The sequence below is a fragment of the Schistocerca cancellata genome, chromosome 3 (assembly GCF_023864275.1).
Source record: "Schistocerca cancellata isolate TAMUIC-IGC-003103 chromosome 3, iqSchCanc2.1, whole genome shotgun sequence".
Classification (NCBI taxonomy): Eukaryota; Metazoa; Arthropoda; class Insecta; order Orthoptera; family Acrididae; genus Schistocerca; species Schistocerca cancellata.
The window spans coordinates 30,156,291-30,171,672 of NC_064628.1; positions in this window are offsets into that span (position 1 = coordinate 30,156,291).

Below are 15,382 nucleotides of genomic sequence, written 5' to 3' on the forward strand. Positions count from 1 at the left end.
CCAGGCAACGCCGGTCAACTGCTGTTTGTGTATGAGAAATCGGTTCGAAACTTTCCTCATGTCAGCATGTTGTAGGTGTCGCCACCGGCGCCAACCTTGTGTGAATGCTCCGAAAAGCTAATCATTTGGATATCACAGTATCGTCTTCCTGTCGGTTAAATTTCGCGTCTGTAGTACGTCATCTTCGTGGTGTAGCAATTTTAATGGCCAGTAGTGTAATAGAATATAGAGATTCTGTCCTTCTCTGCTGAGCCTCGCTGCTATATTGTTGTATTTTTTCCTGTATCTAGAATTTGTTGACAAATAACAAAACTATTTTAATCATTTCATCTTTATTTTGTAGTACAGTGCGTAACCCAGCATTGCTGTACTACTGGAGGATTTTGTATATTTTTAAGCCTTTTGAGTTAGATGGAAGTAGTCACTTTGGCGATGCGACAATAGCGTGCTTCAAACGGATTCTGATTATTATTATGCAAGCTGCACTGACGGAAAAAAAATATCGCAAGACCAAGGAGTCAAATTTCATGCCAGTCACATAAGAATGAGGATGTAAATGAGATTTGTTTTTAATACTTGAGTTAACGGTCATGAGCATTGGAGATTGGACTTGGTGAATTGGTATTAGTCAAAAATGCCTTTAAGGCAACACAACGCCGTTATCAACACCTCACTAAGTTTGAAAGAGGTCGTGTCCACAGGGCTGCGAGAAACCGGATGTTGCTTCTGCAACACTGGAGAAAGATTTGACTGGAGTGTAGCACCGTACATGACTGCTGGCAGCGGTGATCGTGAGAATGTATGGCCGCAAGAAGGCTGGGCTCTGGACGGCCACGTTGCACTACCGAAAGGATAGAGCAACATGTTCAGCTTACGGCTCTGCTACATGGTACTGCATCTTCAGCACCAGTTGGAGCACCAGTTTGCATCACGATGACACAACGAACTGTTACAAATCGGTTCCTTCGAGGACAGCTCCGAGCCAGACGGACTGTAGTGTGCATTCCACTGACCCCAAACCACTGCCATCTGGTGTCAAGTGAGAACTTATTAGAGGAAGAGGTGGAGATCTGTTGTGCTTTCTGATGAAAGTTGGCTCTGCCTCAGAGCCAGTGATGGCTGTTTGTTGGTTAGGAGGAGGCCAGTTGGGGGCCTTGCAATCACCCTGTATATGTACTACAGGGTGTTTCAAAAATGACCGGTATATTTGAAACGGCAATAAAAACTAAACGAGCAGCGATAGAAATACACCGTTTGTTGCAATATGCTTGGGACAACAGTACATTTTCAGGCAGACAAACTTTCCAAATTACAGTAGTTACAATTTTCAACAACAGATGGCGCTGCGGTCTGGAAAACTCTATAGTACGATATTTTCCACATATCCACCATGCGTAGCAATAATATGGCGTAGTCTCTGAATGAAATTACCCGAAACCTTTGACAACGTGTCTGGCGGAATGGCTTCACATGCAGATGAGATGTACTGCTTCAGCTGTTCAATTGTTTCTGGATTCTGGCGGTACACCTGGTCTTTCAAGTGTCCCCACAGAAAGAAGTCACAGGGGTTCATGTCTGGCGAATAGGGAGGCCAATCCACGCCGCCTCCTGTATGTTTCGGATAGCCCAAAGCAATCACACGATCATAGAAATATTCATTCAGGAAATTAAAGACGTCGGCCGTGGGATGTGGCCGGGCACCATCTTGCATAAACCACGAGGTGTTCGCAGTGTCGTCTAAGGCAGTTTGTACCGCCACAAATTCACGAACAATGTCCAGATAGCGTGATGCAGTAATCGTTTCGGATCTGAAAAATGGGCCAATGATTCCTTTGGAAGAAATGGCGGCCCAGACCAGTACTTTTTGAGGATGCAGGGACGATGGGACTGCAACATGGGGCTTTTCGGTTCCCCATATGCGCCAGTTCTGTTTATCGACGAAGCCGTCCAGGTAAAAATAAGCTTCGTCAGTAAACCAAATGCTGCCCACATGCATATCGCCGTCATCAATCATGTGCACTATATCGTTAGCGAATGTCTCTCGTGCAGCAATGGTAGCAGCGCTGAGAGGTTGCCGCGTTTGAATTTTGTACGGATAGAGGTGTAAACTCTGGCACACGAGACGATACGTGGACGTTGGCCTCATTTGGACCGCAGCTGCAACACGGCGAACGGAAACCCGAGGCCGCTGTCGGATCACCTGCTGCACTAGCTGCACTTTGCCCTCTGTGGTTGCCGTACGCAGTCGCCCTACCTTTCCAGCACGTTCATCCATCACGTTCCTAGTCCGTTGAAATTTTTCAAGCAGATCCTTTATTGTATCGCTTTTCGGTCCTTTGGTTACATTAAACCTCCGTTGAAAACTTCGTCTTGTTGCAACCACACTGTGTTCTAGGCGGTGGAATTCCAACACCAGAAAAAACCTCTGTTCTAAGGAATAAACCATGTTGTCTACAGCACACTTGCACGTTGTGAACAGCACACGCTTACAGCAGAAAGACGATGTACAGAATGGCGCACCCACAGACTGCGTTGTATTCTATATCGTTCACATCACTCGCAGCGCCATCTGTTGTTGAAAATTGTAATTACTGTAATTTCGAAAGTTTGTCCGTCTGAAAATGTACTGTTGTCCCAAGCATATTACAACAAACGGTGTATTTCTATCGCTGCTCGTTTAGTTTTTATTGCCGTTTCAAATATACCGGTAATTTTTGAAACACCCTGTAGATACAGTGGCCCTACACATGGAGTTAGCGTCTGGGGTGTGATTTCATACAGCCGGATCACACTCGTGACTATCCCACGCACCCTGACTGCAAAACTGTACGTCAGTCTGGTGATTCGATCTGTTGTGCTGCCAATCATGGAATTCCAGGCCATGTTTTCCAGTAGGATAACGCTCGCCCACAAATCGCTTCTGTAACTCAACATGCTCTACAGACTGTTGACGTGTTGCCTTGACCTGCTACATCACTAGATCTGTCTCCAATCGAGCACATATGGGACATCGTCGGACAATAATTCCAGAGTCATCAACAACTAGCAATAACCGACCATTTATTGGTCGACCAAGTGCAACAGGCATGGAACTCCATCTCACAAACTTCCATGCGGAACCTCTACAGTACGTTTCCATGCTTGTATTCAACATTCTGGTGGGTATGGCTTATATTAAGGGGCTCCGGAACGCCCTATACTTGCAATGTTAAAATAACGCTTATAAATTACATCTTTCCTCACAAAGTATTTGAGGTAGGAAGTTGAACTTTTTACAGATTATTTATTGGAATATGGACTACAACTTTACACAGGGATTTTACAAAATTTTAGTTCAGTTATTAAAGATGATTTTTTTTCAATTGTAATGAAAATTCACAACATTTTTTTGCAATTTTTTATTTATATATTCAAAAATATACAGTTTTTTGGAAAAAGGCTGTGTTAAATTATGCAGAAGGTACTGTGTAACATTTACTGAAAGTTTGAAACAAATATGTTTGGAAGATCCTTAGAAAACATGTAATTAGTATGAGAAAATAAAAGTTTTGGGAATCGAGCGACAAAGATTGGATTAACTTTTTAGTGCATTCCAGGTCCATAGGATGGATTATCTTCATCCTTTGCAAACTCCTCCTCCAGCTTCCTCTTGTTCCTCCTCCTGTTTACTCTTGCTTGTATTTCTAGACTCTTTACAGCCCTGTCTGCAGCTCGAAGGCGTTCCTTGTCTAAAGCAAGCATCGCTCGTACCATGTTAGAACCTATCTTCATTCCCATATTTCTAAATACCTTGCACCTTACAATGTTGCCATCATTGAAAGGATTTCTAATAACTTTACTTTTAGTCATTATTATACTTCAACAAAACAGAGACTCAAGAAACAGAATTAATTACGAATATTTTCGAGATAACGACAGAGTAAATAAACATGAAACAATCGACAATCACACCAGCGATATATATTGAACCATCACAGGTTAGCCACAACACATACTTTATCTCACATCACTAAAATGTACCTGATGGACGTTAATAATAACACCATTTGACAGCAGTTTAACAGCGCCACAGTGGGTCACGCCCATGTAGAACACATTTCAAAAAAAATTTAAAAATAGTTGTAGTCTTCGGAATTGAATAAATTATATATCTATTAAAAGGTAATAGTCTGCAGATTCAGAAAACGAAAAAAAGTAAAAATTGAACTTTTCATGATTTTGAGCCTTTCCGGAGCCCCTTAAGCGGTTATCTTACAACGTTAATCACTCAAGTATGGTACCTAGACAGATGTTCTCCCGGAGTTTCATTACTCTACGTTAATTATTTTTTGGTAGTGCAAATTTTTCCCTCAGTGTATTTCCTTGCATTGACAATTGACAACAATACGATTTCTCGTCACCAAGCTCGCTGAATTCCAACGACGACTTTTTGGTCTGCAACTAATGAAATCAAACTCGCAGCGTCGTATAGAATCTCATAGTCGGCCAGAAAATAAAAAAAAACTGTTCCCCAGCTTTATGATGCAATGTTTTCTTTTCTTATCGCCAATGTGATTCATCCTTCCTTACACTCATGAACAAATTTAAAATAACAAAACCTATACTGGGAAGAAAGGTGTTGCATTACAGTGCCTGTGTGGGTGAGAGACAGCTGAAATCGTTAAAACTGAACAAAGCCACAGCACCCGAGGAAATTGCTATCAGATTTTATACTAAATTTTCGGCCGAATGGCCCCCTTTTCTAACTACAATCTATCGTAGATTCCTCGAACAGAAAACCGTGCCCAGTAGTTGGAAGAAATCACACCTCCATCTAAGAAGGGCAGCAGAAGTGATCAATAAAGCTACAGTCCAGTATCCTTGACATCTATTTGTTTTAGTATCTTAGAACATATTCTGAGTTTAAATGTAATGAGGTACCTGCAACAGAATGATCTCTTCCATGCTGACCAGCATGGATTTCGGGAACGTTTTCGTCTAAAACGTAACTCTCACTTTTGTCACGTGATATACTGAAAGCATTAGATCAAGGCAAGTCAGGTAGATGTAGTATTTCTCGATTTCCACAAAAACATTTGAATTACTATCACATATATGGTTATTATCAAAAGCACGATCGTGGTTGGGGGAAAACAGAATGTTATGTGTAAATAATGACTGGGAATACACTACAACCCTCTACTTACTACTCTCGAAGGGATCGTGATGATTAATCTAATTACGGCACGCACAGAAGTAACTTCGGGAGTGCCCCAGATAAGTGTACTGGGACCTTGCTGTTCACGCAATATGTTAATGACTTTGCGGACAATATTAATAGCAACCTCATACTTTTCGCAGATGATGCAGTCATGTGTGAAGTAGCACTCTCTGAAGGAAGCTGTACAGATATTCAGTGAGAGCTTTATAAGATTTCAAAGTAGTGCAAAGATTGGCAACTTGTTTTAAATGTTCTCAAATGTAAAAGTGTTGACCACACTAAAAGAAAAAACGTAGTATCCTGTACACTATAATATCAAGACTCACAGTGCAATTCGGTCACGTCATACAAATACTTGGGGTGCAACACTTTATAGCGATATGAAATGGAATGATCACGTCGGCTTAGTCGTGGGTAAAGGGGGTGTTTATTGGTAGAATTCTAGAGAAATGTAACCAGTCTAGAAAGCAGAATTATTGCAAATCTCTCGAGCGACCAATCTTAGGATATTGCCCAAGTGTGTGGGACACACAACAGACTAAAGAGGACATTGGACGTATACAGAGAAGAGCAACACGAATGGTCACATGTTTGTTTGACGTGGAGTTGCTGAAAGAACTGAACTGGCGAACTCTTGAAACTAGACGAAAACTATCTGAGAAGGCGTACTTAACAAAATTTTAAGAACCGGCTTTAAATAATGACTAGGAATACACTACAACCCTCTACTTATCACTCTCGTAGGGATTGTGATGACAAGGTTAATATAATTACGGAACGCACAGAGACTCTCAGACAGTTTCTTCCCACGCTCCATACGTGAATGGAAAGAAAAAAGCTCTAGTTACTAGCTCAGTGAGATGTACTCTCTGCCATGTACTTCACAGTAGTTTTCTGAGCACAGATGGAGATGTAGAAAGTTGTGGAAGAATCAAAGGACAAATTTAGGAAGAGAATTATAAAGAGAGAAATAAGAACTTCAAAATTCCAGATGGCATTGTAATTCTATCGGAGAGGTAATGTACTAGAAGGTTCAGTTGAACGACATGAACATTGTCTAGAAAAAGTATTATAACATGAATTATCAACAAAAGTGAAACAAGGTAATAGAATTTATCGAATTAAAGCAGGCGATACTGAGGGTACAGCATACGAAGTGAGATACAAAAAAAGTAAAGGGTGAGTTGGGTTATTAGAGTAGCAAAATAAATAAAAATGGCTGAAGTAGAGAAGATATAAAATGCAATTTGCAGTACAAGGAAAACCTTTTTGAGAAAGATGAATTTGTTGGCATCGAACACAAATTCACATGTTAGAAAGCCTTCTCTGAAGGAAACTGTCTAGAGTGTGGCCATGCACGGAAGTGAAAGTCGACAAAAAACTGTTCAGATAAGAACAAATAGAAGCTTTTGAAATGTAGTGCATAGGAGAATGTTGGAGATTGAATGGGAAAATCCGATAACTTGATTATGAAATATTATGGAAATACATACTCTCTTGAATATTGTGGAAGACTATAGCTAAAGAAAAATAATTACGAGAAACAGCCCTGCATGTATGAACATTATACAGTATATGTTACTACAGCTTGCTTGTAATTTGCATTATGCAAATTATTGTGTATTTTATAACAGACACCTGATTAAATACAGTTTACATACATAAACATTGTGATAACAGATACTAAATTAACACTGCAACAGCTATTTGAAAATTTAAATTAATTGTACTGTTGTGTCAACTTACCAGAGCTTCACTTCCCTGCTTTGGGAAACTAGTACTACTGCGACAGGAAGGGCATCTGGCCTCAAACTTAAGTCAAAGAATTCTGCCAAATCCTGAGTACAGAGGACACCGCACTAACCGGGATTACCGCTAAGCAAAAAAAGAAGCAGGTGTCAACTTAGACAAATGTAAGGCATGATTTAGCAGGCTTTTATATTTTCAGTGGCGTTTGGAGTTAGGCTAGCGCCTTAACGTCTTTATTGTTAATGTGAGAAGTGTTTATTTTGTTTAAAAGTAGTAACCTAGCAGACAAAACTCTATAGACAGAATAAATTGGTTAATTCAGTCCGCTAACACGTTATTTTCGATGGCATCACTACTCCAAGGAATTTTGGGCACGACGGAAGACAGCGAAATTCGCACGTACAGCATTAGCTAAATGTAATATTAAACGTGAACAGCCATCTAACGATGAAACTGTTGGTTAAAACCGGTAACGGTGCAACTTTTATTAATATATGGTATTGTTAACAGTGGATGGGTGCTGTTTTTACTTTTTACTAAGAATCATTCTATCTAACCCCAAATTATTCGTTAAACACATCCCCGGGGAAATATTCTCTCTCTGAAATATAGATTTCTTATAACTTTTCTTGTCTGCAACTCAAGATGACCACGACGTCTTCCAGGAGTATGATTTTATAGTCTTGGCTTTTGAAACCTGTATGTTACAACAACGCACAATACATGCGCAAAAAATGAGACAGCTGGACGTGCTCACTTTTAGCTTCCATTGTTTGTCGATCCGTGCACGACAGTGCACGGTACCAGGACGTTCCAGAAAACTGAATGCGAAAATATGCATAGCGACCGTTGGTACACCTATCGGAGCAACGGGAATACAGTAGCTATCTTACACCACAGGCTCAAAATTTAAACATTCACACTTCCTCCAGGCCAGGAAGATGGAGCAAATCGATTGGTTCTCTTGGATTAGGTGTCGTCTAGAGTGAACTTCAGACGATTTATAAAAGCGCCTTTTGTTCATGACGGTTCCTGAGAAAACCCGAAAAAACCTTGATTTTTGGGTACGAAAAGTACTAACTTTCGAGATTGCCACTTCTATAGTCTTTATTCACTGAAAATTGTCTAAATTTTTACCGTATGTTCTTAAGATGATTTTCACGGGGAATCTTTAAACTTTTCGCTGTATTATTATCCACTACCGAGACGCAGCGGTTCAAAGATACGATACTTATACACATAAAATATGGTCGTAACATCCGTTCTGAGGCGTAAATACAGTTTCCTAGTGCCATCGGAAGAATTCTGATCTTACCAAATCAAGTTTTTAGTCGGCACTTCTAATCAATAAAACTTTACTGAAACGGCGCAACTATCGATTTTTTTCTTAACAATTATTTCTCAGCACAACCCAACCCGCAACACCCCTACAAGCTCTTCAGACTCTCTTTCCGCTATCTATATATAAACTGCCAAAACTTTATGACTGTGGGAGAGAGAGGCGACAGTGATGGTGGGAGAGAGGAAGTTCAAAATGGCTCTGAGCACTACGGGACTTAACATCTATGGTCATCAGTTCCCTAGAACTTAGAACTACTTAAACCTAACTAACCTAAGGACAGCACACAACACCCAGCCATCACGAGGCAGAGAAAATCCCTGACCCCGCCGGGAATGAGAGAGGAAGTGGCAGTGATAGAGAATGAGAGATGGGTGAAGACAATAGCAGTAGGACCTAAAAGAGAGAGAAACGAGATATTGTTGATAAGTGGGGAACAGTGGCAGCAAAAGAGAAAGAGACATGGGTGGAGTTAGCAGTGGGATCAAAAGAGACAGGAGAGTACATATAAAAAAATTACAGAGGATACCATACATAGGCAGGGAGGGTGGGGGGGGGGGGGAGGGGGTCTGGATCCTTCCAGACCGGAGAACTTCAACACGTAGGTACAGGGGAGGACGCATTTTAGACCGAATTTATAAACACATGGATATACAGGGTAGGGCAAAAATATGTTGGACACCTCCCCGTCAGAATGTTTGAGCCGTTGGGGTACGGTGGAGACAGCGGCGGTGTGAAAAAAAGACACAAAGAGATAGTGTAAGTGAGGGGGGAGACACTGGCAATGGAATATACTTTAAATCAATGGGAGAATACGTTGACAATGAGAGAGAGAGAGAGAGAGACGTATATAGACCATGGCAGCAAGAGGGGGATGCTGAGTGTGACGCTTTAAGTACAGAGAGAGAGAGTACGTAATATGATTTAGAATGTTCTGTGTTAAAAAAGCGCCATCGGCCTTGCCGCAGTACTAACACCTGTTCCCGTCAGATCACCGACGTTAAGCGCTGTCGGGCTGGACTAGCACTTGGGGTGGGTGAATATCCGGTCTGCCGAGCGCTATTGGCAAGCGGGGTGCACTCAGCCCTTGTGAAGCCAAGTGAGGAGCTACTTGATTGAGAAGTAGCGGCTTCGGTCTCGTAAACTGACATACGCCTGGGAGAACGGTGTGCTGACCACATGCCCCTACATATCCGCATCCAGTGACGCGTGTTGGCTTAGGATGACACGGCGGCCGGTCGGTTTCATTGGGCCTTGCAAGGCCTGTTCGGGCAATTTTAGTTTAGTGATAAAAGAGGTTGAGTATGTTCACATACCAACATTTTTGGTGAGAATGGTGGAATGAGGATTTAAGGTGCTGGTTTCCCACTTTTGTCAGCACCCTAAACGTCACACGTGTAACTTCTACACCTCGTACAAATTCATACCACTGCTCGCTACGTCAAGTACTGCATGCATAGTGCACAACAGTTTTTTTTTTACAACTTACTGTCAACTATTCTAGTTTTAGAACACCATTATATTATTTAAACAGAGGTTACTTTCTCATTTTTCATTTATTCGGTAAACGGTGGCAGATTGACAGATGGTTCACAAGTAAATAAAACATGCTGATGTGAAATTTTGATTACAGGAAAATTCAATAAAAGGTCTTTGTAGTATAGAGTCGGAGCAAACTTTGCGATACCATTATTTGAAAGGAATATGAGTAATATTTTTGAAGGGCTGAAAATGATAATTTCAAGCGTCAAAAAGAGCATCATATTACACTAAGTCACATTCAATCTAACAAATATTAGTTTACAGATAAACGATCTATTACGTAACAAAATGAAATCCCAAATAACAACAGTTTTGTATGGTGCCTGACAGTGCTGATTTAAACAGAGAGCGACTCACTTCGAAACTACTGTAGTACAAATGGTTCAAATGGCTCTGAGCACTATGGGACTTAACATCTGTGGTCATCAGTCCCCTAGAACTTAGAACTACTTAAACCTAGCTAACCTAAGGACATCACACACATCCATGCTCGAAGCAGGATTCGAACCTGCGACCATAGCGGTCGCGCGGTTCCGGACTGAGCGCCTAGAACCGCTAGACCACCGCGGCCGGCCGAAACTAGTTGTTCACAGTAATACAAACGTCCTCTAATGCACGTTAACAAAGTCAGACGGTTTTTATTTCTGAGGTTAAATCCGCATTTTTCGATAATTTTACGACGGGATCCCCATGCAAAAGAGTATGTGCAATAGATCATCCAAATTCAGACTTTAGCTAGAATATATCCAAAAAGTCAAACTTATTTTCTCACTCTCTCTCTCTCTCTCTCTCTCTCTCTCTCTCTCTGTGTGTGTGTGTGTGGGGGGGGGGGGGGGGTGTGATAGCATAAATTGAGACATGAATCTAATCAACCAACCCGGTCGCTATGTGATCGACCGCCTTTGTCGTAAAGCTGTTTGGTTGTATGACGTACATTTTCGAATATCGATAGATGGTACTGACTAAAGATAACATATACATTCGACAACTATCATCTGTCATCATGTGATTCAAGTTCTCATTTTTGATTTCCTGTGTAGAAATTATCCTTAATATTGTTGACATTTATTAAGAGAACCCAGAATCAGTTTCGCTGTGGATAAATTCCCTGACCTAATCTCGTAATTCTGTCAGAGACAGCAAAGGACTTGGAAGAGCAGTTGAACGGAATGGATGGTGTCTTGAAGGAAGGACATAAGATGAATATCAACAAAAGCAAAACGAGGATAATGGAATGTAGTCGAATTAAGTCGGGTGATGCTGAGGGTATTAGATTACGAAATGAGACACTTGAAGTAGTAAAGGAGTTTTGCTATTTGGGGAGCAAAATAACTAATGATGGTCGAAGTAGAAAGGATATAAAATTTAGGCTGGCAATGGCAAGGAAAGCGTTTCTGAAGAAGAGAAATTTGTTAACATCGAGTATAGATTTAAGTGTCAGGAAGTCATTTCTGAAAGTATTTGTATGGAGTGTAGCCATGTATGGAAGTGAAACATGGACGGTAAATAGTTTGGACAAGAAGAGAATAGAAGCTTTCGAAATGTGGTGCTACAGAAGAATGCTGAAGATTAGATGGGTAGATCATATAACTAATGAGGAAGTACTGAATAGGATTGGGGAGAAGAGAAGTTTGTGGCACAACTTGACCAGAAGAAGGGATCGGTTGGTAGGACATGTTCTGAGGCATCAAGGGATCACCAATTTAGTATTGGAGGGCAGCGTGGAGGGTAAAAATCGTAGGGGGAGACAAAGAGGTGAATACACTAAGCAGATTCAGAAGGATGTAGGTTGCAGTAGGTACTGGGAGATGAAGGAGCTTGCACAGGATAGAGTAGCATGGAGAGCTGCATCAAACCAGTCTCTGGACTGAAGGCCACAACAACAACAATCTCGTCAAATCTAACACGACACCACTGCACCAATTGGTTTTAGACACTTCTTGGGAACAGCTTATCAGAGTAATGAAACTATTTCTATAGAATCAGTAAGTCAAAATACCTCCGTTTAGATACTTAGTTCCCCATACAAACCTAAATTTTCATTAAAATAAGTAAACATATGGACACAAAAAGCCGGATTTTCATATACAATGTCAAAAAAAATTCAAAATTCGTACTCCCTAGACACATGCTGTCGCTTGATATATGCTCTAAGACATAAAAAAAGGAAAGCACCACTAACTAATTATGTAGATCTGATGCGCATACACAGACGAACAGTGATTATAGTTTCAGAAGAATTGGTCAATTCACTCAAGAGAAAGAGATTCATAAGTTGAGCAAGTCAGTAACGCGTAGGTCCACTTCTGGCCCTTGTGCCAGCCTTTATTCGACTCGGCACTGGTTGATAAACTCTTTGGATGTCCTGAGCGAAATCATGCCAAATTCTGTTTGACTTGCACGTTAGATCGTAAAAACCCCGAGCTAGTTGGAGGGCACTGCCCGTAAAGCTCCTATTACATGATGCGCCTAAATCATACGCCTATGCAGCAGCCCCCCAAGCGTTGTTCGTTCAAATTATTATTTGTACCCAAGGTTCCTATTTAATAAAAAATTGTTTTTCATCATTATTTATTAGGTAATTGTTGTTCGCTTACGTAGATTACTACTGTTCTGAATTACAGACTCAACAGTTAGTTTTATATTACGATACTTGGTAACAGAGGTATATGTATATCTAAGTTTACATTTATACAATATTTTGCACATGGAGTAACCACTAGTTTTTGGAGCTATTGCCGTGGCAGTGACAATAAATCTTCCGATTACGTCAGAACGACAATGAAAACGAAAAGCTAGAAGTTGTTGCGTTCGACCCTGGCTAAAAAGAAGGGGTGAAGGCAGGGGATTATATTCACTGCTTAAGTAAAACCTGAGTCCCGATGGTCCGCAAGAATTTCGGAACTTCGTGAGGTTGGACATGGCCTGTTTCGAGAAGCTGGTGTCGTTGACACAAGATGGGATTAGAAAGTGTGACACAGTCATGAGGGAGGTTGTCCTCGGCCGGCCGCGGTGGTCGAGCGGTTCTAGGCGCTTCAGTCCGGAACCACGTTGCTGCTACGGTCGCAGGTTCGAATCCTGCCTCGGGCATGGATGTGTGTGATGTCCTTAGGTTAGTCAGGTTTAAACAGTTCTAAGTCTAGGGGACTGATGACCTCAGATGTTAAGTCCCTTAGTGCTTAGAGTTATCTGAGGCTATCTCACATTCTAGAAAGTAAGAATTAAATCATATGTTTATACGTTTTGTGGTCATACCAGCGTATATCACGAATAGAATGTCGGTAAATGCCCTGCTACGATGCAGGCTGGTTGTAATATTACGTTTCCTAGCGACTGGGGAATCTTTTAGGTGTCTGGCTTTTAGCCAAAGAATAGCACAGTCCGCCATTTCGGAATTTGTTATGTATGTATGCACTCCAATTTGCAACAGTTTAAAGGACCAATACGTAAAGGTGCACTTGTGCTATATTTCCGAGTTTGGAATATGTATATATAAGTGCTACACAGAGTGTTGCAGTCCTAGTCTGTCGCTCTGGGCTTAACTGCACGGACTTCCTCTTTTCTGGCATAAAGCAAGGGATGGAATCAAATCCAACATGAACTTTCCTAAACTAAGGCATTACGATACAAATAGAAAACTTACTACATACACCTTTCCTCACTGAATGCCTGAATTAAGACGCTTGACGCCCCTTTGCTTCTTTTCATTTCTGGAATACGAAGCAATCAATAGAAAAAAAAATGCTTTCACAAACAGCTTGTATAAAAGAGTGTAAAAAAACGCATTTATGAAACCTACTTACTGAAACAAAATGCGGAAAATCCCCAACATAAAATCTGAAATTACCTACTAACCAACTAACAATAAGCAAATAACAAGCAGAAAGCACTGTGACACACCATCTGCGCAAGCGTGAATTATCGCTGCCTGTTGCACGTGCGCGGATTGACGGCAGTTTACAAGTGCTCTCTATTCTGGCGCGCGGATAATGTTTGTGCTGATTTTCGTAGTTTCACCCATTCTCCCACTAGACGGCTGTCGCGCTAGACCAGTACCGTTCCCTGCGCATCGTTATGTAATGCCCACCTAATGCTCCGAACGTTCTCAAGCTTTCTCCTTCGATTGCGAAAACATCCTGTTAGCACCCACCACATAGGGAGAAATGATCATCACGATGAAATAAGAGAAATCAGGGCTCGCACAGAAAAATTTAAGTGCTCGTTTTTCCCGCGTGCCATTCGAGAGTGGAATAGTAGAGAGACAGCTTGAAGGTGGTTCATTGAACCCTCCGCCAGGCAGGCGATCATTGTAGGCACAACCAGCCCCCCCCACCCCTTCCTTCCGCCTCCTCGACTTCTATGTCACCGTCTATGGCCGTCCTATCGCCCTCACCCCCACGCTTAAGTACCTTGGCGTCACCCTTCAACGTCGCCTCTCCTGGACCCCCGCACCTCCAGACAATCCAAGCCATGACACGCTCCCAACTCCGTCTCCTCAAGCTCCTTTCTGGCTGTACATTGGGTCTGGACCCCTCCACCATCCTCCACACCTATAAATCCCTCATCCGCCCTGTCCTCTGCTACGCCCACCCTGCCTGGATCTCCGCTCCTCCTACCTTTTACAAATCCCTTCAGATCCTTCAACACCATGCTCTTCGCCTTGCCTATCGCATCCGTCTCCCCTCCCCCACGCGGATCCTGTACGACCTTATTCCGTTCCCTCGCCTCCTCCTTTTCCTCGAACAGGTACGGATCCTCTACACCTTCTGTAAACTCGATCCTCCTCACCCGCTTGTCTCTCCCATCCTCTCCTGCCCCCGTCCGCTGCCACGCCTGTATTTCCACGTCCCGCCTGATCTCCATCTCTCCACTCTCCATACCCTCTCCCAAGGTGGCTTCCGCCAGCTCCCCCTCCCTGATGCTGCCTTCCTCCCTTCCATCTACCCCTCCTACCAACTCTGATCCTCCCTCCCTCCTCCTGTGTTTTTTCCTATGGGCACCCTCTCTCCCCCTTCCCTCCCTTCTTCCTTTCTCCCCCCTCCTCCCCCAGGTTTCCCCTACCCCCATACCTTCATTCCTCCCACCATCTCCTCTGCCATTGGCATCTTTGCTCTCCCCTCTCCCTCCCCCACCACCCTCTTCCCCTCTTGGCAGGTCCCCGGACTCGCACATGTTAAGTGGACATTCGTGCGCCGGAGATCATCGCCATCGTTTTAGTGTGTGTGCCGTCGTGTTTGTGCTTCAGTGTTTTTCGCCGCCCACGCTCCATCGTCCACGTGTCATCTCCATCATCAGTGTCCGTGTGGAGTGCCATCAGTTTCTTTAGGTGTCTTCGCGTGTGAACGGCTACGTGTTATTTGTTTATCTGTCTACTGTTTTTGTCCTCCCCCCCCCCCTCCCACTTTGTTCTGTATATTCTGTGTCTCCATTGTATTTTCTTTGTAAAACTTGTGGCTGAAGAGCAGCGTAGTGTGCTGCTGCCGGCCCACCTTTCTGTAAGGTGTTAAATAACAATAAAGAAAAAAACTCTGCCAGGCACTTTATTGTGAATA